Source organism: Sturnira hondurensis, unplaced genomic scaffold (assembly GCF_014824575.4).
Source record: "Sturnira hondurensis isolate 20B ecotype Veracruz unplaced genomic scaffold, ASM1482457v3 Scaffold0006413, whole genome shotgun sequence".
Taxonomy (NCBI): domain Eukaryota; kingdom Metazoa; phylum Chordata; class Mammalia; order Chiroptera; family Phyllostomidae; genus Sturnira; species Sturnira hondurensis.
The window spans coordinates 59359112-59364982 of record NW_028079044.1 but is presented as its reverse complement, the minus strand read 5'-3'; the positions used below and the strand labels follow the sequence as shown (position 1 = coordinate 59364982).

At 44.4% G+C, this 5871-nt stretch overlaps 1 long non-coding RNA gene across 1 annotated transcript; it reads right to left on the bottom strand.

Annotated features, from left to right (window-relative positions):
- Positions 1-1028: 1028 nt before the first annotated feature.
- LOC118988952 (uncharacterized) lies at positions 1029-4605 on the bottom strand. The gene is made up of 3 exons (XR_005066890.1): positions 4328-4605; positions 1714-1972; positions 1029-1056 (listed from the first exon to the last, which is right to left on the bottom strand). It is a non-coding gene; the product is annotated as an uncharacterized LOC118988952 (long non-coding RNA).
- Positions 4606-5871: the final 1266 nt, after the last annotated feature.

Here is a 5871-nt window from a genome sequence, read left to right as displayed (position 1 = left end):
CTACAATGTGGTGCAAAGTAAGGACTCCCAATATGTACAAGAAATGTTCATAAAGATAGTACTTGGGGGTCTTGTTGGAGGAGATGCCAGAAATAATATATGTCATGTCTGACATTTTCTAGTGAAGAAAATGGAGTCCAGAAAAAGTCAGTGATTCTTTCTGGATCACAGAGGGATATGATCCGTGTGCTATGGGCTGCCAGTAACTCCCAGGTCTTCCCGTTTCTAGCTTAGTGTTTGATGGTTGCACTTCCCCTTATCGCACAGCTTTTACTTGTATTTATTACTTGGCACTAGAATTAGAGATGGACTATCCAGATGCTTTGCTCTTCCAAATAACTATCTATGTCTCTATCGGCCAGTTGGGATGTCATTGGTTGTTTCCAGATTTATTCCAGACGTTGCATTATGTTGGCTAGGTCTAAGAGGTCCATTAAGACCTTCTAACACTTCTGAGTAATAATAATTCATCCCCAAACCAAGAGTCTTCACAGATGATTTAATGATGACATTCACCAGGAACAACAGATAAAAAAAAGCATTTGTGCATTTCCACATGAGGGAGGCTAAAATTTGCCTCTTGGCTTCCTTATTTACTGCCTCTCTGAACTTAGGTGAACTGCACTATTGGCCAACTTCTCAGGTTTCTCGTTCAAAAACGTGCCCAGAGCAAGGATGGTATAGTCACTTCCTCAGTTTGCTGTAAGAGATTATCACGCATTTCATGGCTTATTCTCTCACAGTTCTGGAGATGAGAAGTCTGAAATTCAGTGGGGATGTTCTGCCTCTGGGAGCTCTGGGGGAGAATCTGCTCCCTGCTCTTTCCAGCCTCTGGTGGCTTCCCCCCGGGCCGTGGTCACCTGGCTGTAATCTCTGCCTCCATCTTCATGCTGCCTCTTCCTCGGTGTGTCTTGAAGACTCATCACGCAACGCAAGATAATCGACTCACCTATCTCAAGATCCTTAATTGGATTACTTCTGCGGAGACGCTTTTCCAAGTAAGGTAGCATTCACTCATTCTGGATGGTAGCATATCTTTTCAGAGGCCCGCCATTCCTGAGGACTAAATGTGAGAGCCTAATGTCTAGTACGTGGACACAGGGCTCCACAAAGCTTGGTGGTCTCCTAACCAGGCATTTAGCCCAAAATCTAGTGGCCTGTTTTTCTTTAAGAGTAAAAAAATTCTCTTCTGCTTAGATAACTTGGTTACTGTTGAACGTAAAACCATTTATTGAATAACAACTTGGAAGCTGGAATTTTGCATGTATTGCCTGACACACTCCTCATAACTGCGAAACTGGAACCTGAGGCTTAGGGAGGCTCCGGTCCTTGTGCAGGACACAGTCCGTGAGTGGCGGAGCCCAGGGTCAACCCCAGGCCAGGTGGCCAGTTGCTGTCTATGGCGTCCTAGGCTGTCTTTCCCTCTTGAAAAAGTTACCCCTGAACAGACCTAATGCTTAGCTCATTCAGGCTCCTCAAAAAGTACTCTCCTCTGAAGGCAACAAACGAGACGCACTGCCTGCCTTCTCATTCCAATTTCTAGGCCACTGCGTCCCAGATGAGAAAAGTCCCCTGGAATTACGTGAGCTTTTCCCTAAAACAGCGATTCATCTTCTGAATCATCTGTGTGTGCGCTATTCGTCAGGCTATTCGTCAAACCTTAATAAAAAAGTTTTCTAAAAGAGTGCACACCATGAATGATGGGATGCTCACCTTCGCTTGCCTTGCTTAGATACGTGGAGCACCACGAAGCAGCATCTCTTGCGTGAACATTTGGGCACACCACTGAGATTTATTGAAGTGTTTGGAGGAAGTTCTATTAAAATGAGTAGACTATGGAACCTGCAGCTCATTGAATAGAGCTGATAGAAATAACATTCCAACGCCTGTGGGTCCTGAAGCTTGGGGTGACTTTCACATCTGGTGATTCTTTTCTGTTTCGGAATGCCTCACCCAGTTCTCTCTGTGGAACCTAATGGGTGTGTGGAGGTGCCTGTGAAGATGGGGAGGATTGCTGCTTTACCCTCAAACTCCATCTTCCCAGAGTCCTCGGCCTGAGTTAGGGATAGCCCCCTCAGAACAAGGCAGCAGCCGTCTGGCTTAGTTCTGCATTGGCCAATGAAACTTTAGATGATTGACCATGGACTTGAGGTCTGTACTTCTGCTGGAACATTGGTGAGAGGAACACATTCGGAGACAAGGGTTGGGGGTCACCGGAAATCAGTTAGAGGAGGCACTGTCATGGAGCCTGGTGGTGGGTGCCCAATATTCAAACTAAGGAAGCTGAAAGAGTAGACAACCTGGTACATCTTTAAAGAGAAAACAAGAACCAAAACATATGAGAGGTGAGAACCAAAATATATTGAGAGAAGCGCACAAAGGTTAAGTGTCAGTATCTAACATGGTACCCCCACATGGTGGTACCCCACAAATATTTTCTTTAGTGAGTAAATGAATGAGTGTAAGTGGAAGAGGCTTGGGTGTGGAAAACTTAGACCTGGAGTCCAATAGACTTAGCTTTGAGCAGCCATTTCTCAGCTCTGTGTACATCAAGATACCTTAACCTCTTGAGCTGGTTGCTCTTCTTTAAGAGGAGGACAGTGATATATGCCTCCCAGCACTGTGGTGAGGATTAAAATTACATAGGATTAAGGGTGTGGAAGCACTTTTTGAGTCAGGGTTAGGCTTGATGAGAGCGCATTGAGAGGAGCTACAGGGGAAGCTGGTCACCAAAACAAAAGCAGATGTGGCCAGTGCAGGAGCCATGCACTCACGGACACTTCACAAGCGATAAATGGGGAGACTCGGTCCCCAAAGGCACTGCTGCAAACATCCTGTGTGGTGGTGACTCTATAGCATTCAGAAATGATTTTATATATATTCTACACACATCGATACTTTTAAGCAAAAAAAAAAACAGACATGTGCAATGCATAAGAAGAGTGTTCTATAAAAGCTGATGTTTTAAATTTTGGTTTAATTTGTTCATTTCTTTCTTTCTTTTTAAGATTTTATTTATTTATCTTTAGAGGGGAAGGGAAGGAGAGAAGGAGAGAAATATCAATGCATCGTTGCCTCCCATATGTCCCCTGCTGGGAACTGGCCTGCAACCCAGGTATGTGCCCTGACTGGGAATTGAACCATGATCGTGTGGTTCGCAGGCCTGCACTCAATCCACTGAGCTACACCAGCCGGGGCTCATTTATTTCTTATTTAGTCTTTAGTCCTAAAGAGAACAAAAAAATTTTATTAGGAAACTTTTTTAGGTATAATAGCTCCTTCTCAAAATGAGCAGTAGTGCCTTAATTCTCTAATTGATTGGTTGTACACTGTGATATTTTGAAGGCAAAACACTGCTCCATTTGAATAAACACTTCCTCTTTCTTGAGTATGAAATTAGAGGAATATAATGTTAACTCACAATGAATATCAGTTATAAAACCATACAGATTTTCTTCCCATTAAGGGCATGGTCAAGGTTAAAATGGAAGCCAAGTCAAGATTAACATGACAGCTAATATTCTTGATGACTCTACCTTTCCTGACTCAACTGTCTTCCTGTTTGGCCACTTAAACATTCTCCTTAATGACAGTAGGAAGCTTTTCCTGACTCTGACTTGGTTCCTTCTCCTCCGTTGTGTTCACTGAATCACCTGTCCATTTGTAGTATAGCACAAAAATAAATAATACCATTTCTCTTTTACTGAGACCCAAGGATATACCAAACCTCACATCAAAGGTTCCACATACATGGACTCATGAAATCCTTTCAGTAACCTGGAGAGAAGATATTGTTATTCTCATTTTATAGATCTAAATTTTCAAGGGCTTAGGAAGCTTTCTAATAATCACTCAGCTAATGAGAGACAAAGCCTGAAGTTGGATGGAGGTTTATCTGAATCCAAAGCCATTTTCCTCATCTTTTACCTTATACTGGGTCTCTGTCCACCGAGCTATGAACATTGTTTAGGTCGGACATGGTGTCTGACTTATTCTTGTGTCCTCATTGCCTACAGTGGGGCCTGGGCTATCAGAGGCTCAGGAGATTTTGTTAGTATAATTCAAGGTACTTCTGAAATTGATGGTCTCTAAGAAAGAGCCAGACACAAGTAGACACACACAGACATACAGGCAGACATGTACACACAGAAACAGAAACACAGACACACAAAGACACAAGCACACAGACACCCCTCCACATACAGATGCACAGAGATGCACATAGCCTACTAAGAACCTTTCTTTTTTTATAGTCTAGCAAAATGAGCGTGGAGGCCCTAATGTCTACCCCACAGGTCTTCCGTGTCTCAGAGATGTGGTTTTGGACCTACACGGTCCCTGCAATGGGATCAAGCCTGCAGCCAAGGTGAAGCCATCCAGCCAGCCCACTGCTTCCCCAGGAAGCTGGTGCTTCTCGGAGCTTTGGGGACCTGGGAATGTTCCTCTGAGAGCTGGTGAAGGCGGCTTCGTGAGATGGAAATGGGTGTGCTTGTAAGGCTCTCCATCCACACAGCCACTTGCAGCACCAGAGAGCAAAAGCAGACAGTGAAGCAGGGTGAGGGAGCTCAGGGAAGGGAGAAGAACCTGTGTTCCCAGCTCAGCCAAGGTCAGGGCGGGGCTGTGGCTCAGGTGGGAAAAGAAGTTTTTATCTCTATGAAAATTGTTTTGTTCTCCTTCACCAAACTCATCTCACAGTTTGTTCAGTGTTGCCTCCGTCCATGCTACCAAGTTTCCTGCCTTCACAGAACCAGGTAAATAACCAGCGTTGCTACTGGTTGGCATATCGGTTTCCAATGGCTGCTGTAACAAATAACCGTAAACGAAATGGTTCAAAACAACAGAAACTTATTCTCTCACAGCTCTGGAGGCAGGAAGTCCAAAATCAAGGAGTTGGCAGGACATTGTTGAATCTAAAGGATTCCATGCCTCTTTGTTTTTGGTGGGCCCTGCATTCCCAGACTCATGGCCACCTCCCACTAGTCTCTGTCTACACGGTCACATGGCCTTTTCTCATCTCCTGCCTTATCAGGATGCAGGGCTCAGTCATCCATGCCAGGATAAAATGCAAAGACCCTTTCCCCAAATAAGGCAACCTCTATAGTTCAGGGCGCTCAGGACACAAACATGTCGTTTTGAAGGCCACCATGCGGTGCATTCGGCTTCATGTGAATTACCTGTGTAGCATGTTCAAAAGACACATCTCTAGGCTCAGCTTTAGAAGGGACAAGTCCAAGAATCTAAATTTAGTACAAGCCCTGAATGACTCTGATAGCTATCATAACCATCTCTACTTCATACCACTATATAATTAATTCAAGAAGTCTCCAAAATGATCTTTCTAAAATGCAGGTCAGAACTTGTCACCTTTCAGGTTCAAGACCCCACTGCTCCATGCCCCTGTGTCCCTCCTAATCTCCTTCCTGAAACTCCATATGCAGAGTTCTCCATGCTGGCCAATCTCATGCTGGCCATGCAGGGCTCTTTGGAATCCTCTGAGGACACAAAGCCTCCTTTTATCTCAAATTCTTTTCATTTTCTCTCCTCTCCATTCAGATCGCTGCCTACCCACCTGTAGCTTTAGTTACTCTTCTGTATATTTTAGCATTTATTTTGGGTAAGTTCTCCTAGGCTCAAATCACTCCCATCACACTGGGTTCCCATTCTATCCTGCTGGACTATTCAGTTGTGAGCCCCCCTGAGGACCAGAGTCGTGTCTTATCACCTTTCTTTCTCTAGTGGTTGGCAGAGAATGTCTGACATATACTAGGGTTGAGTATACAAGGTCTGTCTGGAAAAAGTCCAGCCATTGTTAACATAACAAGAAGAGTTTGCAGGACATTAGCGTAACCTGGCAGCCAAGGAAAGCGGACT